We start from the raw sequence: 21,600 nt of genomic DNA on the forward strand, positions 1-21,600 counted from the left end.
ATCATGTGAAGAATTGCCTCATTTTGTCTTTGCTTGTTACTAATGTTTGGAAATTTGCTTTTCTTTTAATCGGTTGCTCATGTATCTTGTCCATTTGATTTTTTTCTAGTCTTATCAGCAGGATATGGAAAAGTCAGAGAAGCCAAAGATACATAATTTGCAATATTCTAGACAGAAATGCATCAAGCAACCTTTTTCTCTAATAAAGCAAAACTTATGCAACAGCAGATTTTTTTCAGGAAATTATGTCATTGCGTAAATTAATTTCATTGCTAAATGTTTAATGGAACAACCCGCCAACAGTTATTTAATACAATTTCATTTTGTCACTTTTATCACATACAGCTGATACATAACAGTAATTATATGTCTGTGTGTTTCTGGCATGGTGTGGATGGAAGGAGAAATGGAGTAGGGGTTATTCTGAAGGAACAGTATGTCAAGAGTGTTTTGGAGGTGAAAAGAGTGTCAGACAGAGTAATGATTATGAAGCTGGGAAATTGGACGTGTGATGATCAATGTTGTTAGTGCATATGCCCTGCAAGTTGGGTGTGCGATGGATGAGAAAGAAGATTTCTGGAGTGAGTTGGATGAAGTGATGGGCAGTGTAGCCAAGGGACAGAAAATGGTGATTGGAGTAGATTACAAGGGCATGTTGGTGAAAGGAACAGAGGCGACAAAGAGATGATGGATAGGTATGGTGTCACGGAAAGGAATGAGGAAGGTCAGATGAGGAGCATGGCTGTGATGAATACTTATTTTAAGAAGAGGGAGGAACATAGGGTGACGTACAAGAGTGGAGGAAGATGCACACAGGTAGATTATATCCTATGCAGAAGAGTCACTCTGAAGGAGATTAAAGACTGCAAAGTGTAGTTAAGCAGCATAGGATGGTGGTCTTTAGGATGACGTTGGAGATCAAGAAGAGGAGGAGAATGAGGGCAGAACCAAGGATCAAATGGTGGAAGTTTAAAAAGGAAGACTGCAAGGTTGAGTTTGGGGAGGAGGTAAGACAGGCAACGAAGAGTTACCAGATAGCTGAGCATTTACAGCAGAAGTAGTAAGAGTGACATCTAGACAGAGGAAGGAGGAAAAGGAAACCTGGTGGTGGAATGGGGAATTACAGGAGAGAATAAAGAGGAAGATGATGGCAGAGAAGAAGTGGAATAGTCAGAGAGATGCAGAAAGTAGACAAGAGTACAAGGTGAAGAAAGAGGTGGCAAAAGCTAAAGAAAAGGCATATGATTAGTTGTATGAGAGGTTGGACACTAAGGAGGGAGAAAAGGACCTGTACCGGTTGGCTAGACAGAGGGACCAAGCTGGGAAAGATGTGCAGCAGGTTAGGGTGATAAAGGGTAAAGATGGAAACATACTCACAAGCGGGGAAGATGTGTTGAGCAGATGGAAGGAGTACTTTGAAGGGCTGATGAATGAAGAGAATGAGAGAGAGAGAGAGAGTAAGGTTGGATGATGTGGAGATAGTGAATCAGGAAGTGCAAGGGCAAGGAGGAAGTAAGAACAGCTATGAAGAATGGAAAGGCCTTTGGTCCAGATGATATACCTGTGGAATCATGGAGGTGTTTAGGAGAGATGGCAGTGGAGTTTTTAACCAGATTGTTTAATGGAATCTTGAAAAGTGAGAGGATGCCTGAGGAGTGGAGTACAAGTATACTGGTACCAATTTTTAAGAATAAGGGGGATGTGTAGAGCTGTAGTAACTACAGGGGGATACAATTGATGGGCCACAGCATGAAGTTATGGGAAAGAGTAGTGGAAGCTCGGTTAAGAAGGGAGGTGATGATTAGTGAGCAGCAGTATGGTTTCATGCCAAGAAAGAGCACCACAGATGCAATGTTTGCTCTGAGGGTGTTGATAGAGAAGTATAGAGAAGGTCAGAAGGAGATACAGTGTGTCTTTGTGGACCTGGAGAAAGCATATGGCACGGTGCCTTGAGAGGAGTTGTGGTATTGTATGAGGAAGTTGAGAGTGGCAGAGAAGTATGTAAGAGTGGTGCAGGATATGTACGAGGGACATATGACAGTGGTGAGGTCTGTGTTAGGAGTAATGGATGCATTCAAGGTGGAGGTGGGATTACATCAGGGATCAGCTCTGAGTTTTTTCTTATTTGCAGTGGTGATGGACAGGTTGACAGATGAGATTAGGAAGTGCTGAAGGAAGGCCATCGGGGAGCACCTGGAGCACAGCCAGGTGTACCTGGTTCCTGTTCCAGCAACACTTCCTGGTGTGGAGGAAGTGCTATAGTCCACAGCTCTGGAACCATCCAGGCGCCCCCTGGCAATGGCCATGGTCTCCCACAGGGTTGAGCTTCCAAGCTCTGTGGCCCCAGTGCAATCCAGGGCAGCTGCCCTCTTGCGTCCCGGGGAAGATACTGCCCCTCTCCCGGTCCTTCCCTTCTCCAGGCGTCCCAGTGGGGCAAGCTTCCCTGTTATCTCTCACAATGGGTTAGAGATGATGGTACTGACCAGGAAGCCGGAGACAGAGCTGGAGGTGGCAGAGTTAAAGATGCCAAGATTCACGTTGGGTATGACAATGATAGACAGGACTAGAAATGAGTACATTAAAGGGTCGGCTCAGGTTGGACAGTTGGGAGACAAAGTCAGAGAGGCAAGATTGCTTTGGTTTGGACATGTGCAGAGGCGAGATGCTGGGTATATTGGGAAAAGGATGTAAAGGATAGAGCTACCAGACAAGAGGAAAAGGAAGGCCTAAGAGATGGTTTTATGGATGAGGTGAGAGAAGATATGCAGGTGATGGGTGTAACAGAGCAAGATGCAGAGGACAGGAAGATATGAAACAAGATGACCCGCTGTGGCAACCCCTAATGGGAGCAGCTGAAAGAAGAAGAAAGAAGTGGTTAACACTGAATTGTCTCAATGGCAGCTCAAAAGAGCATTCAGTGCTGTGTAAATTATTTTTGTGAGAATTCACCATTTAAAAAAAAAAAAAAGTCTACTTCTGTCATCATGCCTTCTCTCCATAAACAATCTTCTTTATAAGTAATTTTTAAAAATTATGCTCTTGCTTTTTGCAAGTGAAGTTTAAAATATTTCTAACTATTTACACAAACAAGTTCTCATTTTGCACCACCATTATGTCCCAGTGTGAATGTAGCTATGGTAAAGCTCTGGATAATCTTGCATTTGGCTGGGTATATGTGAAAAATATAAAATGTGGTCTACTGTGGACAAATGCCTTTACGTGAGAGATGGGGTCTTCTGGCATCACTCCTGGAAAACTTGACAGACATTCATCGATGAGGCCACCATTTGTGTCATTTGGGCTGATTTTCATGTCATCATGGAGACATTTCATTTTCAGAAATTAAAACTCTAAGAAGTGACTGAAACCTAAAGGACTAAATGGACAGCTTTCACTAGGGCAAGTTTATTTATTGATCTTGTTTAGCTGCATCAGCAAGTAGCTTAGCACTAATACCTCATAGCTCCCATCTAAATTTTTAAATTCATAGCTTCATTATATTGAGATTGTTGAAAAGTGGGTTTGTGCAACCTATATGAACATTTTTATATTATTTTCAATATCCCAGGTAGTGAGCATTTATAGACCATTTTAACTAAAAAGCAATGCCCTGGCATATAGCAACAGACATGTGTTTTACTTCTGCATTATTTGTGATATTCTATCTCGCAGCACCCCAGCTGACTGAATAGAATTCTTTACACCAGATATTATTTACACAAAAGCTCCCCACATGTCAGAAAACTTGTAGAATCTGGGGTCATTTTTATCCAACTTAATTTTCTTGACAGAAGCATACTTAAATAGCTCATTTCATAAGTAGAATGCAGCTTAAAAATTGCAAAGGCATTTACTAAATGTATATATAATATGCATGTGCGTGTGTGTGTATGTATATAGATAGATACAGTCATATGAAAAAGTTTGGGAACCCCTCTCAGCCTGCATAATTATTTACTTTCAACAAAAAAGATAACAGTGGTATGTCTTTCATTTCCTACGAACATCTGAGTACTGGGGTGTTTTCCGAACAAAGATTTTTAGCGAAGCAGTATTTAGTTGTATGAAATTAAATCAAATGTGAAAAACTGGCTGTGCAAAAATTTTGGTCCCCTTGTAATTTTCCTGATTTGAATGCATGTAACTGCTCAATACTGATTGCTGATTTGATTACACCAAATTGGTTGGATTAGCTCGTTAAGCCTTGAACTTCATACATAGGTGTGTCCAATCATGGTCGGTTACAAGTTGTGCTTCCCTTTGACTCTCCTTTGAAGAGTGACAGCATGGGATCCTCAAAGTAACTCTCAAAAGATCTGAAAACAAAGATTGTTTGGTATCATGGTTTAGGGGTGTGACGATGCGCATTCTACTCCATGCTCTCATCTTCCTTCTGGGAGCCCTTGAACCCTACACCGTCGGTAATGTCACCGATGATCTAGGCAGTGAGGCACAACAATGAAGCAAGGGGATGGTGCAAAAAGTGAAAAGTGCTTTTATTAAAAACAACAAAATCAAATGCAGTGTCCAAATAAATAGTGCAGTGTCTCAAAATCTTTAAATACATAATCCAGTAAAAACAGGTGAACTGTGGAGGTTAACACAATAAATAAATCCTTTAAAAACAAGGTTAAAATAATGGCTGGAAGCCGTCCTTTTAAAAACAAAGCCCGGTGCCTTCTTTCTACCGGTGACTCCCCTGCTTCTCCCATCCAGGCTATGTACCAGGGGAGTCACCCTACCTGCAGCTGATCACCTCTCTCTGCTGCCTTCTTCTGGTCTGTTCACCTCGCTGATCCCTGGCTCCGGTGGGCTTCACCAGACCGTGACATGGGCTCCCCAGAGACCAGGGTGCTAACGCTTGGGTGGGGGGGGGGGGGGGGTTTGGGTCATTACCCAAGTCCCGACTCCCGCTGCCATCTTGGCCTTATGCGGCGAGTCATCCTCCTTCCGGTCACTCCCTCTCCTCACTAATGCTCAATGGGAGTGACCACTACCGACTGCTCCTGGGGTGCCGGCCAAACACCCAGGCTCACGCTCAGCTGCATTTGTTTTTTACAACAAGCACCTTCGCTCGGTCACATACCGGCTTTCTCCTCCCTGCTTCCTGCCTTCTCTCCTACTTAACCTCCTAGTCGTCTCACGCTTCTATTATTTATCACGGGGACGTGGATCAGGTGTGGCAATTAGCAGCTTCTGGCATCAATTACGGATGCGGACGACTCCTCACCTGTGCACTTAAGCGAGGACCACCCACATCATGAATTCACCTGGGAACCTGCTCCGGCCACACTACCACACCCCCTCTCTAAGCTGCGAGTGCAGCGACTGTTTATTTAAAAAGGGGCCTTTTTGACTTGAGCTGTGGACCCACTACACCACAAGGGGAAGGCTACAGAGGTTTAAACTGTCAGTTTCAACTGTAAGGAATGTAATCAGGAAATGGAAGACCACAGGAACAGTTGCTGTTAAACCCAGGTCTGGCAGGCCAAGAAAAATACAGGAGGGGGCATATGTGCAGGATTGGGAGAATGGTTACAGACAACCCACAGATCACCTTCAAAGACCCGCAAGAACATCTTGCTGCAGATGGTGTATCTGTACATTGTTCTACAATTCAGCGCAATTTGCACAAAGAACATCTGTATGGCAGGATGATGAGAAAGAAGCCCTTTCTGCACTCACACCACAAACAGAGTTGCTTATTGTATGCAAATGCTCATTTAGACAAGCCAGATTCATTTTGGAACAAAGTGCTTTGGACTGTTGAGACAAAAATTGAGCTATTTGGTCATAACAAAAAGCGCTTTGCATGGCGGAAGAAGAACACCGCATTCCAAGAAAAACACCTACTACCTACTGTCAAATTTGGTAGAGGGTCCATCATCCTGTGGGGCTGTGTGGCCAGTTCAGGGACTGGGGCCCTTGTTAAAGTCGAGGGTCGGATGAATTCAACCCAATTTCAACAAATTCTTCAGGATAATGTTCAAACATCAGTCACAAAGTTGAAGTTATGCAGGGGTTGGATATTCCAACAAGACAATGACCCAAAACACAGTATGAAATCTACAAAGGCATTCATGCAGAGGAAGAAGTAAAATGTTCTGGAATGGCCGTCACAGTCCCCTGACTATCATTGAAAATCTATGGAATGATTTGAAGCAGGCTGTCTATGCTCGGCAGCCATCAAATGTAACTGAACTAGAGAGATTTTGTATGGAAGTATGGTCAAAAATACCTCCATCCAGAATCCAGACACTCATCAAAGGAGATGTCCAGAGGCTGTTATATTTGCAAAAGGAGGCTCAGCTAAGTATTGATGTAATATCTCTGTCTAATTTTGTAATGATGCATATTGCATATTTTCTGTTAATCCAATAAACTTAATGTCACTGCTGAAATACTACTGTTTGCATAAGGCATGTTGTATATTAAAAGGAAGTTGGTACTTTGAAAGCTCAGCCAATGATAAACAAAAATCCAAAGAATTAAGAGGGGTTTCCAAACTTTTTCATATGACTGTATATATAGATAATATGAATGTATGTATATGATAAAGAAAAAAAAACGGATGCTAGTAAAATGCTACTGAAGTAATACAAAGTAACTTAGGCTGAAAAATCCAATATCTATTTATTTATCTATCAATTAATTTTTTTTTTGTTTTCTTCTAACAATGTCTTGGGCCAGATTTGAAAAGGGAGAGGAATACAAAAACTCTGGGAATCTTGATCCTAAATGAAATATTTATGTATTGCTTTTTTTGTTTGATCTTTTGCAGCTGCATTATAAACAATCTATAAACTATGTATGTGTTTATTTCTCAGTCATGTTGAAGTGCAATAAAATAATCTTGTTGGCCACAAACAAAAACAAGCATTATTAGCTTCTCAGCATTCTACAGAGACAAAAAGACCTTGCATTTTCACTAGATACCATTTAAGAAAACAAATTCTCCTCCTCTGTGATTCTAGACAGGCATTCAGTCTGAAGAGCATGCAGGTTAACTGGCACAGCTGAAATGTACTGTATAGCTGTGTGTCATCTGCACAGCTACAGTATGTAAATTCACTTTACCTATGTATACTTTGATGATTTTAAGCACAGAGAAGCATGTATAGCAAAAACACTAATGTACTCTCATCATATATTTTATGATTGACAGTTTTCTGAACTTAACATTTTCTTCCAGTAGCATATTTCTGAAATCATTATAAGACAGTAATTCTGTCTTAAAATGGTGAATAACATTTTTTTTTTAAATCTATGATATCAAAAACAGCATTCAGGAATAGAAGAATAAGTACAGACATATTATTTGTATCAGCTTTAAGTCATTACTACTTAAAGTAAATTCTTTTTTCAGACAGATAATCCTCTATTTAAAAAATACTCTTTCTAGAATTATACTTAATGTAGGTTCAACATAAATCTAAAATTGTTAACTCTGCAGGCATGATTAATTTTTATAAGCAGAGGTTTAACAATGTGAATTTCAATGCATTTAGTAAAATGTGAAATCCTGTTGAGTTTACAATGTCAAATGCAGTGTCAATTACACAGTTGGACATGTCTTTAAAGAAAGCCTGTTGGGCCAGGTGCATTGTGTGTTGTTTTAATCTGAGCAACTTCTCTAGGAAGTTAGAGTTCATTTACTTTATTAAAGGATTAAGATATGTGTGATGAGTAATAAAAAGGGAATTTGCTACCAATCCTGAGGTTAAATCTGCAATTGCAAAAACATCATAAAAGCTTCACGTAGCCACTGATATCTGGCTTATTCACTTTGTTGATCAAGCGGAATTTATTATACAGTTGAAGGTTGAAATTATATTGATGGATTTCTTGAATTGTCCTTTATAATTCAAGAGATGTGTGGTTGTCTTTTAGCTCACTGCAGTACTACATTTAGCTATATGAGTCCAAAAAATTTCATGATCTACTGTAAATGTTTTTTCTCCTTTTATGCCCAGCAGTCGATTTAATGAGATTTCACATAGTTTCTGTTTTCCATGTTGCAATTATATTTGATGGCTTTTTAAGTTAAGTATTAAGTATTTGTTAAGCAGAAAATTTTCCATGATACACAAAATTAAGGGACATTGTAGAGACCACTCAAGGCCAAATTAAAGGGTGCATCTGACTGATGTAAAACAGCAATAGAAGAAATTAAAACCTAAATAACATCTAACTTACCTGTTAAAATGACATTTTATTGACAATAAGTATATCAGTTTGTGGTACATACATTTTTATCATTATAAAAGCCAAGATCACACGAAGAATGAGGAAAGTACTGCAAGACTTGTTATTTAGGCTCCTTCCACATGTAAGTGTTGGAGTATTGCCAGCTTAATGTATCCAGCAATGTGGGCAGATTCGCCCTTTCACACTTATATCCCAATAGCAGTATCTGATCAACACTCCCGTTTCCTCTCTTCTCCATAATTTATTTGTGAAAGAAATGCATGTGTGAAAAGGGTTTTGCTGGCTTCAGTGTTACCCTTCTCACTAATAAATTAAATCAAAGGTTTTAACAGTTTCTACAGCTTTACATTAGGTTGATAACATTGTATTCATACATGTGGTCTATATCAGATAAGTGACACACAGTTGCTGCAAGCTAACGTTTGCACTTCTCTTACTTCTGTAGTTAAAATACATTGTTATTAGACAAACAGACTGCTTGAATTTAGAATTCTGCTCCTCTAATCTGACCACATCATCATGGCCAAATTTAGAAAAAGTTAACCAGCATAGAGAACTCCATTACAGCTGCCAGTGAAAATGGATGTTATGATTCACTAGTTCAATGCCAACTTTAAGCTGCCAACTCCTTTGTGATATAGTTCTGTATGAAACTGTTCTGAAAAGTCATTAGGAAGTCAAATATATGCTATATCCTGAGATTTCTAGCTTATTAATCAGATTGACAACCTCGGAGGCAATGCATTTAAGCAACTGACATGCTTTATGACTCAAAGTCATGTAGTGTAACACCAGCCTAATAGAGCCAAAAAAGTCAGAAATGCAACTGGTGTATATATCCTCGAAGTCTGAAACATTTGCAAAACAGCAGAAAAATTAAGAATGTGATATAGTTATTAGTTTTGTTATGGAAATAGCAGCCACAATCTACTAGTGTAAAGATGCAGTCATCAATTAGCAGCTCAGGGATTAGATGAGGCAAGTTTTTTTTTCTTGGCCCCTTTCTATGCCACATTTTTTCCTCCACTTATATGAAACATTATGTAGAATCAGAAAACATGATGCATATATAAATAAAATCGGGCCCATGCAGAGAATTTGAAAGGGGCAGGTGCTCTATTCAGGTTAACCAGACATGTGAAAGAGTTCATCACAAAATTAAATAATACATTTGAAGTTTGGTGCTTCATTTATACAGCACTTACATTTCAGCACGTTTCAGAACTGCAGGTATTATGCTATTTAAAAACTCTTTATGGTATAACTTAATAAGTTTAGAAATCACAGCTGCTCTTTTAAGGCAGCAAATGCTTTCATTGTTGCCACATTTATCCAATTCTGAATGTGTTAAGAAATAAAAATAACTTGATTTGTGTGTGGTTTGTGAGCATGATAATGTAAACAATCAGCTGTGAGCTGTAATTGTTTTAACATGATTCAAGTATTTGAATAAGTGAGTTATAAATGATTGCAAAATTGATTGCTTCTCATCGTCTTCTGAATAGGATGGACTTGGCTGCACTTGTCCATATAAAACATACATCGACTGTTTTTAGCTGTGGCCAGTCTACAAAAGTGACAAAGTGAGCAGCTCTGTGTGTTCATTCCAAAATATTTAATTTCTTTGTTTTATTACACCCGCATTGGCCAACTATTCCTCTGGCTCAGCTTGTAATGCTTTGAAGCACAAGAGCACACAACTTTGACATGATCTCAAATACATTAACAGCATCACATAATAGCTGAGGTGCATAGTTAACAGGACTGGCTAAACAACATACTTCATTTGGCAAAAGCTAAATATGTGTAGTTTGTTGGGTTTTTGATTTAAACTTCATTACTATGACAACTAAAATGTTCCAGGCATATTTGATAAGTATGGGATAACATGAGACACCATCTCGGTTTATGAGTAATTATTGCAGTTATGATCAGTCAAAAGGCTTATTCTAAATCAGTACCCAGTCTAAGCAATAACAGGGTCTTATCCCTGATGTGCAGAATCTTGAAAGCAATACAACAAATTCTGTTTTACAGAATTCTGAAAAAATTCATCAATCTTCAGTTGATAGGTTTTATTTAACAGAGGTAATCTTAAAATTGGAACAAAGGAGGACTGGATTTTGAGTAGAGTTTGTATAAATGAAAATCCTGAATTATTGTGGTATTCACCCATTTGTCCCACTGATTGTTACATCATAAGCCAAGGTTTTTTGAATGCCCTGTACTTTTCTGTGTTATTATTACTGATTTTGTTAAATTTGAAAGTTTGTTTTATTTAATTTCTGTTAGCATTCCTTATTGTGTATTATTTGTATTGTATATCTTTAAGTGTACTGCCATTTTCTGTGCTTTGGAGCCCCAAGACATGGGGCCATACTAATGTCACTGCCGCTAGGGCCTCCTTTTGGCTTGTTTGCCTCAGATTGCCTTTTAGTAAAATCCTTTTTTGCACTTTTGAGCATTTTGTCCTTGGTTTTTCTGTTCCTGATAATAAGATTACAGTTTAGATTTTCTTCACAAGCCAGAGTTTGTTTCCCAGTATTGGAGACTTGCTGCTTTGTGGTCAGCCTCTTCTTGACAGGCTGACGAAGGAAAAGGCCTGCTTTTCTGGTTTATTTTGGTGACCTTAAACCCTTTCGTCATGTCTAGAACTTCATCTCACAACTCTGATATTGCAGTGTTTTAATTTTTAGCATTGATTTGAAACATTGTTTATTGTTTGGATACTGAACAAAAAATTCCAATGAATAAATTTAGTACCTGCACCTAGAGAGATGTAGTTCATAATGATCAAATTATCATATTATTCTTTATGAATGCTATTTGGAAAATTCAAGCCAATAACCCTACCCCTGCTACAAATGAAACTTACATTCTGAGGTCAGCCCCTATTATAGATTGAGCGATAGGTGTTGCTGTCAAATGCAAGGCTTAAAAGATGCCCAACAGGGGAAAGTGCTCTCCAGCACCCTCACCCTTGCAGCCCATACCCACCCCCCCTCCACACACACACACACACACACACACGCCTTCTCCTCCACTCTTAATACTACTTCATGTTTGGTGTTTTCTGTTCTGGTGTGGTCTGATTCATCAATAGTTAGTGATATGTAATCAGCCTGTGAGATACTATGTATTGCCTGGCTTTGGACATCATCAGCCAAAACTTAAACTTGACATTTAGCATTTGCAGCTGACAGAGGTACTGGTTTCACAGATACAATAACATCACTAGCAAGCTCAGATAAAATGCATGTCATACACTTTTTTTTTCTTTTTCTTAAAACCTTCATTTTAGTGCTTAACCAGTATTCATATAGCTTGAAGAGAAGCACATGTTACTTATTCTTATTGAGTTGGTGAATAAATAAGCATTTTCCTGCTATGCTCATAATTTGCTTTCAAGGCTCTTGATTAATTTTTTTTTTTGGTACCAGGCTTCAATAAGATTCATAAAAGTTGCTGTTTCATTGCAGATCAGGCAAGTCAGCTGATCATTTTTGAATGACGGCAAAATAAAAGCATATTTTTCAGTATGTTTATTATTGAAATGAAAAATTTCTGCCTCAGTTTTGTACTTCAGACTTTTTAATGGAGACATTTTCCATTTTGATAACTAACTTGCAACCTGAATTTTGAATGTTACTTTCTGGCTAATCCATAAAACTTACAAATAAATTAAAATGATTGAGCTGGCTCATTTGGAACAATAACACCAGAATAAATTACTTACAGAATATGTGATGATTCCTTCTATTGCACAGATGTAAATTTAATTTGCTTGATCTGACTTGATATGTGAGTGAGAGGATCATTGGATGAGAGTGCCCTAGGAGTGAATGAGGGAGTGTGAGAAACATGTGCAGTCTTTGATACAATGGTATGTGGCCCAAAGATTATTTGTTCTGTGAGAATCTGGTCCCAGGTCAAATCTATTTGATAAACCCTGGTATGCAGACAACAACACTGAAAAAATATACAACGTGGTTGGATGACAGTAGTCTATAGCCGACTGGGATAATAATTGTTGACTGTGTTGTGTGCACTGTCAGAATTATCAATAGGAGTGCTGACTTTTAGGTGACTGTGACTGATATTTGAAAATATGAAACAAGAATTTCCATCACAATAATGTTTCCTGAAAAATGTTCCTCCTTAATTGTAGTCCTATATATTGTTGTATTGAAGAGAAAATGATCCATTTCTCCGGTATCTGAAGATTATTTCATATCAATATTAAGTTAAACTGTATCCGGCCCTGCAAGCGGTCCTCCAACTTGCAGGGAAATCATGGGGGTTGGAAGAAGGATTGGCACTCCAGCCACCGTTTAAAAAAAAATAAAAAAAATAAAAAAAAAATAGTATGGTCTGTGGCCAGGAGGTTGAATTATCTGTGCACCCATGGAAGCAAACGCTAGAAAAGAGTTGTATTCTCGATTGTGTTCATGATAATTTTTAGCTTCTGATGTTTGCTGTGTAAGAGCTGTTGTAAAGACACAGGTGGCTCCCGCAAAGGTGGTAAAGCTACTTTACCGTCGTGGCACCACCTCGAGTACTTGTTGGATATATTATGCTCAGCAGGCTAGTATAGTTCATGACATGGAAGAGGACGAATAGGAATCGAGAAATGCTGTGTCGGCTACATGTGGGCAGGACCAGTTTTGAAGTGGAAGCAGGACGAACCAGAAGAGAAATATCTATATGAGATAAGAGATGATACCTCAAACATAGTTAAAAATTAGGATAGATAATATATCTGAAAAATCATGAATAAACAAGGCATTTAAGTGGACAATAGCCAGCAAATACAAGAATAGTTGAGTTGCCTTTAGTGGTAGTAGAAGGTTATTCAGAGGATGTAACATTACTAAGAGGAAAGTGTTTACAATTAAACCTGCTTTTATAAAAATAAGTGAACAGAATGAAAGAAGCTATACTGTTGATAAATGTGCTGAATTAATTGTCAGCCTTTACTCTGCTCAATTTAGCTAAAATTTATTATATGACTAAAATGTGACTCATTTGCAGACTTTTTAAGAACTATGATTAAGACTGTGACTAAAAAAAAAAAAATCACCAGATTAAAGGAGACTACAAATTAACCAGATTTAAAACTCATGTAGGCCCAAATAAGATCCTTAAGAGTAGCTATTATAATCTGCCTCTTAGCAGACTTCTCCCCAGCATTTCAAGTGTTTCAAGACCAGCAGGACCAGTCATAACCCTTAGGGAGCGTCACTTGAGACCATGCCTGTTTGAACCTTCTGTATAATTGTTTACCCTGCCAGGTATTATCAAGAATGAAGACATATTAAGTTCCCCCACTTCTCACATAGCAGACTAGAACAGATGATCAGGAAATGCCAAAGTGATGACTTAGTGTACACACTATACCACCCGCCCCCTATTTGATGGTCATGTAACTGAAATAAAGATGACACTGCCAGAAATCACAAGGGGAAGATGCAGTGGATCTAAAATGATTTTGTTTCCCATTACTTTTGACTTCCCATAAAAACTGAACACATATTTATTACATACCTTGATGATTTTAACATTTCAGGAGGATCTTTAAACAGTGACATCAGTTTACAAGATGAGCAGCTGTATAGCAGCATTGACCTAGCAGTCTTTCCAAGTGCAGACACATCTTTTCATGCTGTCTGTCCTAGTTGAAGTGGCCCCTTACAGAATTTAATATCTGAAATCTAAAACTCCCATGAGTATTGTTACTGTCAATTTAAAACCATTGTTTGGAGCTCAGCGCAACATAGACTAATTTATGATACGAGTATACCACCAGTGAAGCATACATTTAAAAACGTATCTAAAGCTGTCCAGTTTAAAGATTAGATGTTTATTTCGGGTTCTTTCATTTTACTCAAGTTTCAACTAAATAAAGGAAGTAAGTAATTTATAAAACTAAAAGAAAAAAAACTTTTGTGCTAGTTTTGTGATGCATCAGAGTCAGAGGGCTAAATGCAGAATTTAAACAAGTCCTGCCATCCTGTTTCTTCTTCCTGAGTCCATCTGAAACAATTAAATAGCTGACCCCAGCTAGTTTTAAGGTACATTTGCACAGAGCAAAAAACAACTCCAAATAAGGAAGATTTCTAAATGTCAAAGCTTACTTCTGTAGGTCATAACAGGAAAACTAAACAGTGTATTCCTCAGCTAACCTAAGATTTCATCACTTTTGTGTATATTGCCAGAAAAGGAATGATGTTGTAAATAATTGTGATTAATTAGGGTGACACATCAATATTGCAACAGTTTCAGTCTTAAGTAAATAATAACACAGGAGTCCATTCTGAAAATAATTGCTTTTCTTATGTGTTACTTCACTTTTGAAGTTTAGAAAAAATTTCCTCGTAAAATGTATGTCTTTAAAAATTCACATATTTGAATGTGATATTAGTCCGTTTGTTGGCTTGTGGATACAGAACCTGGAGCAATCTGACAACTTTAATCAAGCCGCCAGCCGTTCTTTGCATATTGTGAGAAATGCATTGTTTGTAAAGAGAGCCTGTAACTCTACATGTAAAGAATTTTACTTGCAATGCATGAGTTAATCAATATGTTTTCATTTTATATAACACCATTGATAGACTCCATCATCACAAGCTACTTTACAAAGAAAATTAAGATACATTTAAAAATGAATAGTAAATACAACAAACCTTCACCTATTACAACTGAAGTGTATATGAATAGTGGCCTGGGAATCATGAGAGAGCAGTGTCTCCATATCATATCATCCACACTGAATGATAACAGATGATAAAAAATATTTTTGTAAAATAAAGTAAGTTAATTCACATCAAATTCAAAACAACCTTTTACAAGGCTCAGCTAAGCTAGCTCAAAACAAGTGAGAAATGGGGGGGGAAAAATTATCCACTGATTAAAGTCAAGGCTGCAGGAGACAAAATGGTGGTTTAACAGCAGCTCATACAATTAACAGGGAAGAAATATTTTCATCTCTTAGTGCATATGCATATATAGATGTGTGTGTGTGTGTGTGTGTATATGTACGTACGTATGTATGTATGTATATATATGTGTGTGTGTGTGTGTACTGTATGCATGTATGTTTGTATATACCCGAGCCCAAACCCCTAAACACAACCAACACAAATAAGGTCACAGGTTTCTTTCTTGAAATGTTGCACAAACCCAATTCCTGTCAAATTCTTTCTTTCTTTCTTTCTTTCTTAGCAACGGACAAACAATCTTCCACAAACGCTGCTATCGCGCTTCAAGACGCACTTCAGTGTGTCATTCCCGTTGGGTGGGTGAGTCTCTCAAAAGAGTTCAGAAACCTCGCAATATGAAGAAGAAATAATGATTCAGTTCCTGATTGATAACTGTGCTGCCCACAACATGCTTCCACTTTTGGATAATGTTCGCATTGAATTCCTCCCACCCAATTGCATGGCAGCGCTTCAGCCATTGGATTTGGCCATCATTTGCACCCTGAAAGTGTATTATCTCAAGGAAATGCTGAGAAAAATTCTTGTCCGCATAACTTGTAGGCAGGAGGAGATTAAAATTAACGCGAAAGAAGCTATTGAAATTATTGCAAATGCCTGGATACAAGTTAAAGAAAGCACTATAGTAACAAATACAGAATCTCATTACAACTAAATATTTTTTAGGTCCCTGGGAATTTGTTGTAACGGAATTTTACCTGTGTGTGTGTGTGTGTGTGTGTATATATATATATATATATATATATATATATATATATATATATGGTTCAAATAGTTTACTGTCAAATAATGCAAAGAGTATGCGACACGTGTTTCGCCCTAATTCTGGGCTCATCAGGCGTATACACTCACTGCACCCCCCTCTCGGGGAATCGAACCTCGGACGTCAGCGCCAGAGGCAAAGCCTCTAAATGTGCGCCACAGCGTGTGGTTCTTTCATTTGACAGCATGTAGATCAGGGTATTTACATTCATGGCATTGGTAGTCTGAAACACAATCTGATTGTATGGGTGGTTACCTACCAGGTAACGCTTGTGGTTGGTCAGCAAGTCGGCTAACATCTGCCACGGTGCCTTCTTTCAGTTGCGAGAAGCAGATCATACCATTCTATCTGGGTTACCAAGCACATCTCCAAAACAATTAAAGAAGGCTTTCCCTACCAATCAGTTTATCTCTTGCCACTTACATTCTTTTTTTTCTCTATATCGCAAACACTTCTGCTTATTGTCTCCTGACTTCCTATTCAAGAATTCCTTATGCTGCACCTACCTTTTTCTCCTAACTTCTCGTGTCCACCCCTTACAGAACAGAAGCCCTTCACCTAGTCCCATTACTTACAGCAGGGCTATTCAATTGGCGGCCCGCGGGCCACATGCGGCCCAGAATCAACCTCCGAGTGGCCCAGCCCGTGGTTCCGCCCATAGATAATAAATTAATATATATTATTCATAAATTGTTATTTAATATAATTTAATATAAATATATATATATATATTATGTTAATATAAATATATAGTATATTAATATAAATATAAAGTATTTATTATGTCTATGGTCCCGCCAAAAACACGCATTCCTACGTAAATTACGTAGCCTGCAACACGCAAATAATGCAGAGCGTGCCGGTAGTAGCTTAGATTACTGTACTATCAATATGTCTTTCTCAACACTGAAACGTAAAATTGCCAATGAAAACCATAAGTTTAACCCTGCCTGGACTGACAAATACTTATTTATTTTACGGCCACATCCAAACGCCAAACCGATGTGTTTAATTTGTAATGAGTGCGTTGGCGTATTTAAAGATTACAATGTGCGGAGGCATCATGTTGAGAAACACCACACTTTTCGCACCAATTTTCCAGAGGGATCTCAAGAGAGGGCTGCAAAAGTGCAGAGTTTGATTGCATCTTACAACCGGAGCAGTACTACCATGGTGCGGTCATTCACAGCCCAAGAGAGAGCTACTGCCGCATCCCTTCGTGTTTCCTGGATACTGGCAAAAAAGAAAAGGCCATTCACAGACTCTGAAACCGTGAAGGACTGTATGCTGGCTGTCGTGGATGAGGTGATAAGTGACGATAAAATTAAAATGAGCGTGGTATCTGCTATAAAAAACGTACCCCTGTCAGATAGCCTACTTCAAACATTCGTAGGGTTGAAATTCTTGCTGCAGATGTGTATGAAACGCTGTTAGGAGACCTGATGAAAGCTGATACTATGTCTATAGCAGTAGATGAGTCCACAGACAAAACTGATACTGCTCAGTTGTGCATATATGTCCGTTTTTTTGATGGCAAATGCTTCCGAGAGGAGCTGCTCGGCCTACTGCCGTTAGAAGGACACACAACTGGTGATATAGTCTTTGGGAAAATTTCCGTCTTTTTTAAAGACAGTGGTCTGGATATGAAGCGTTTGTGCATGCTTGTGACAGATGGGGCTCCGTCCATGACAGGGAAAGTGAATGGTTTGGCAGCACGTTGGTCCGCTGTTGCACCTCAGTTGATCTCCTTACACTGCATTGTGCATCAGGCGGTGTTGTGCGCAAAACTAAGCGGGGCGCTCAAAACGACAATGGACAGCGTTATGGCTATAAGTAATTTTATTCGCTCCACATCAAGCCTCCAACACCGCTTATTCCGCATGCTGCTGTCAGAAATGGCTGCTGAGCACCACGACCTTCTTTTGCATAATGACGTAAGGTGGCTGTCCAAAGGCAAAGCACTGGAGCGTTTCTGCGGTCTCAGAGAAGAGATCATAACTTTCCTCCGCGGCAGCAAGCAAAAAAAGGCAGAAACGCACTTGAGTCGCATACTGGACGACAACTTCATGGCCGATGCCTGCTTTCTGAGCGACATATTCAAACACCTGAACGATCTCAATTTGGGACTACAAGGCAGAGACAAAACTGTCATCGACCTTGTGGAACAGATGCGCGCATTCCAAGTTAAACTGGACCTTTTCGCAAATGATTTGAGCACAGGCCGAATGCTGCATTTTCTGACACTCCGCAAATGCATCTCATCCCCCGCACAAATCACGGATGTGATGACAGATTTCATTGCGATGTTGAAAAATAACTTTGCTGGTTGATTGGATGGACTTGATCTGCCCACAGAGTTGGCCGTTCACTGAGACCCGTTCACTGTTGCAATAGAAGGGGACTTATCTGCCAGAGCTAAGAAACTGGTCCCTTCCATTGACGAGGGGAAATTCACACTCGAACTTGTTGACATGCAGTCATCTGTAACCATGGCACAGGAGCTTTCCACTAACGGGACTGCAATGTTTTGGACTGATGTCAACGCACATGAGTTCCCTAACATTAAGAAAGTAGCGATCGTCATGCTCAGTATGTTTGGATCAACATATACATGTGAGTCAAGTTTTTCACACATGAACTCCATAAAAAGCAACTCTCGTTGCTCCCTGACTGACCATACTCTCCACCAATGCCTTCGAATTGCATTGACAACTTACGAGCCTAAAGTCACTGCTCTCGTTCAAAACAAAAAATGTCACTTCTCCCACTAAGTCAGCAGGGTAACTATAGCCTACAATACATCAATATAATGTGGGATGCGTAACAGAGGCATGCCTAATCACACATGGTGATTTAAAATATGTTCCCTCAGTGTTGTTATAGTTGTGAATACTGTGCACTTTTTATTTTATGCACTTTGAGATGTTCCTGGGTCAAATGTGTGCAAGTTGTTTATTTTGTTTCAAAAGGAAACAATGTTATTTCTAATAGCCTACTACTGTGCACTATTTTGTTTTATGCACTTTGTGATCAGATAGGTAAGATATGTAGCCTAGGTCAGTTTTTTTTCTTTTGTAAGTGGAAAAAATAGGGGCTACCTCAGATTCTGTTAATTCAGCTCTTTTTGTATGCACCTTTTGCTCTGCAAACTGACCAAAGTTAAAAGAGAAACAACGAATAAACCTTATGTTTTTCAATAAATTTGTTTGTGTTGGTTTTAAAATTTGTCATTACGAGCTGCTTTGCCGCTAAAATGACTGGCCCAGCTAACCTTCTTGGTTTGACAATCTGGCCCAACTGAATTTGTAATTGAATAGCCCTGACTTACAGCATCAATTCCACCCTTTCTGCTCCCGCACAGTGAATCACAAGCTGCCTGCACATCAAAATATAGTAACAAAACATAATATAACAGATTTATACAAAATGACATTACCGTCAGTGGATTACAATTTTGACACATTTTGCAATTTTGTCAGAATCAGGCTTTAAATTGTTCACTGTTCTTTCTACTCCATAAATGGAAGCAATACTTGAAACACTTTCGCCATTTTGTAAATGTTTAATAACTTCAATTTTTGTGACAATTCCAACACCACACGCATACGTTTATCTGCCATATAAATAAATGTACAGTAGATTAATTATAATAAAAGAGAAAAGTTCCAAAACGTTATTAAAACTGAAGGTATGTAACTGACACTGTGGTGCTGAGGAAGACCACTACATGCCAGTACAAGGGAAAGTTGTTACAATGTGCAAAGCTCACGGTGATGGCATGTGCAATTTTTTTTTTTTTTTTTTTGGCCCTGACCGTTAATTGAGTGATGGATAATCGAGGTTTTGCAGTATATATGATTGCATTTCTGTCTGTTTGTTAGAGCATCACACTAAAAACAATTCTACAACTAATTCTACAAAGCATTTCAGTTATTTACAGTATAGTCTAACGTTATATTTAGGCTAATACAATTTTACATTTTCTATGTATAAATTAATTGAGACAATATTACTAAAAGTTACCATTTTCACATGAACTTGTGCCTTTTAACCTCAATATCTCCAGAACACAACTATATATCAATGTGATTTTGTACTATAAATGAATTAGAAAAAAATGGTGTAACAATCCAACACATTTCAGGCATTTATGTTGACCATAATAAATACTGAAAATTTTTAAATATTTAATAATGTTGAAAAACAAACAAGATTTGCAATTTAATGACTGTTTAACAGTTAATCGTATGAAAATTTGTTCCCTGTTTCCTGAATGCTCATTTTATGACTAACAAAAAAGGTTCTGTTTTTGCCTAAGGCAAAGAATAAGTGATCAAGTGACCCATTTGTAATGAGATCTGTCTTTGAGCCAGAGTAACAAAATTCTTTTGAGAAGGGGAGTAAGAGGGGGTGGACACTTCATGGGAATCTGCCAGAAATTCTACTTAGGGATGAGGAGGGCATAAGGAGGGTCTGCCATTCTATTTCATTTTAATATTAGTACTGAAATAATTATTACTTTCTATGAATTGTTCTTTGCTGTAGAATTACTTCTGTTTCTCTAACTTTTACACTTAATTTCAGAATAACATGAGTACTAGATGCTAAATGTCCCTGTCGGAATCCAGCCAGCTCTTCTCGGAGTAATCTGTCAACTGTGCCTCGGAGGGGCTACAGCAGTACAAAGCAGAGAACATTTCTGGGAACAGAGAGTAGCATGATACCTTTCCAGTTGTTATAGTCTCTAATGTCACCTTTTTTCAATATCTTGACAATGATTCATTTTCCCTATTCATTGGGAACCATTGTCTTATGTCAGCATTTGTTTAATAGTCACAAAAACACTTCATACAGACTGTCACCTTCATTCTTAGCATCTCTGCTATCACTTGAACTTATCCTGGGGCTTTATTGTTCTTCCAAATTATCATAGTTCTGCATACCTTGGTCTTTGTAACTGCGCTTGTATTTACTCCCAGCACTGGCATAGGCAGTGTTTTATTGAAATCAAACATCTCCCTGGACAATTGTTGATAAAGAGTCTCCTTATAATGTTCTGTCCATCATGCATCTTGAGCTTTGTGCGTTAGTAAAAGAGTTCATTTCCTATCGTTGATTGGGCCCATAGTCATTTTGATCTGTACCCATCAACTCGTGTACAGTACAATATAGTGACATGCCATCATCTTTAGAGGCTGCTTCTTGGGCTTCTGCCAAACCATCTGATTGTTCCAACAGCTACACTTGACCTTCTAATCTAGCATCTGGTATCTTTCTTCAGCTTCTCTTTCTCTTCCTGGGTCTTAGGCTGGTGTTGTCGTAATTAGGCCACCTTCCATTGCTCAGTTAGCTTCCACGAGCTATCTTGGATCCAAAATTCTTTGAAATGTTCTTGTTACTGGTCTCCGTGCTATCTATGATCGCATTTCAAGAGAGTTCCACACTGTGTATCTGTGCCCATGTTGACACTGTCCTAGAGCAATTCAAAACGATTTTTCAGTTCAAAAAGTTTAAGTGTTATGCCATTGTCTTGTCCTTGTGCTTCTCCACACCAAGGGGGCTTTTATCGTTTTTCTCTTCTGCGACATTGCTTAAGTCACAATCGGAGACTGTCTCTAAATAGATAATTATCTG

At 38.6% G+C, this 21,600-nt stretch overlaps 1 protein-coding gene across 2 annotated transcripts in view; it reads left to right on the forward strand.

The window, feature by feature from the left end:
• The window catches only part of peak1 (pseudopodium-enriched atypical kinase 1), a 137,064-nt gene that overhangs the window by 63,824 nt on the left and 51,640 nt on the right, over positions 1-21,600 (forward strand). The window lies entirely within an intron of this gene.

This window comes from Erpetoichthys calabaricus, chromosome 17 (assembly GCF_900747795.2).
Source record: "Erpetoichthys calabaricus chromosome 17, fErpCal1.3, whole genome shotgun sequence".
In the NCBI taxonomy this organism is placed as follows: Eukaryota; Metazoa; Chordata; class Cladistia; order Polypteriformes; family Polypteridae; genus Erpetoichthys; species Erpetoichthys calabaricus.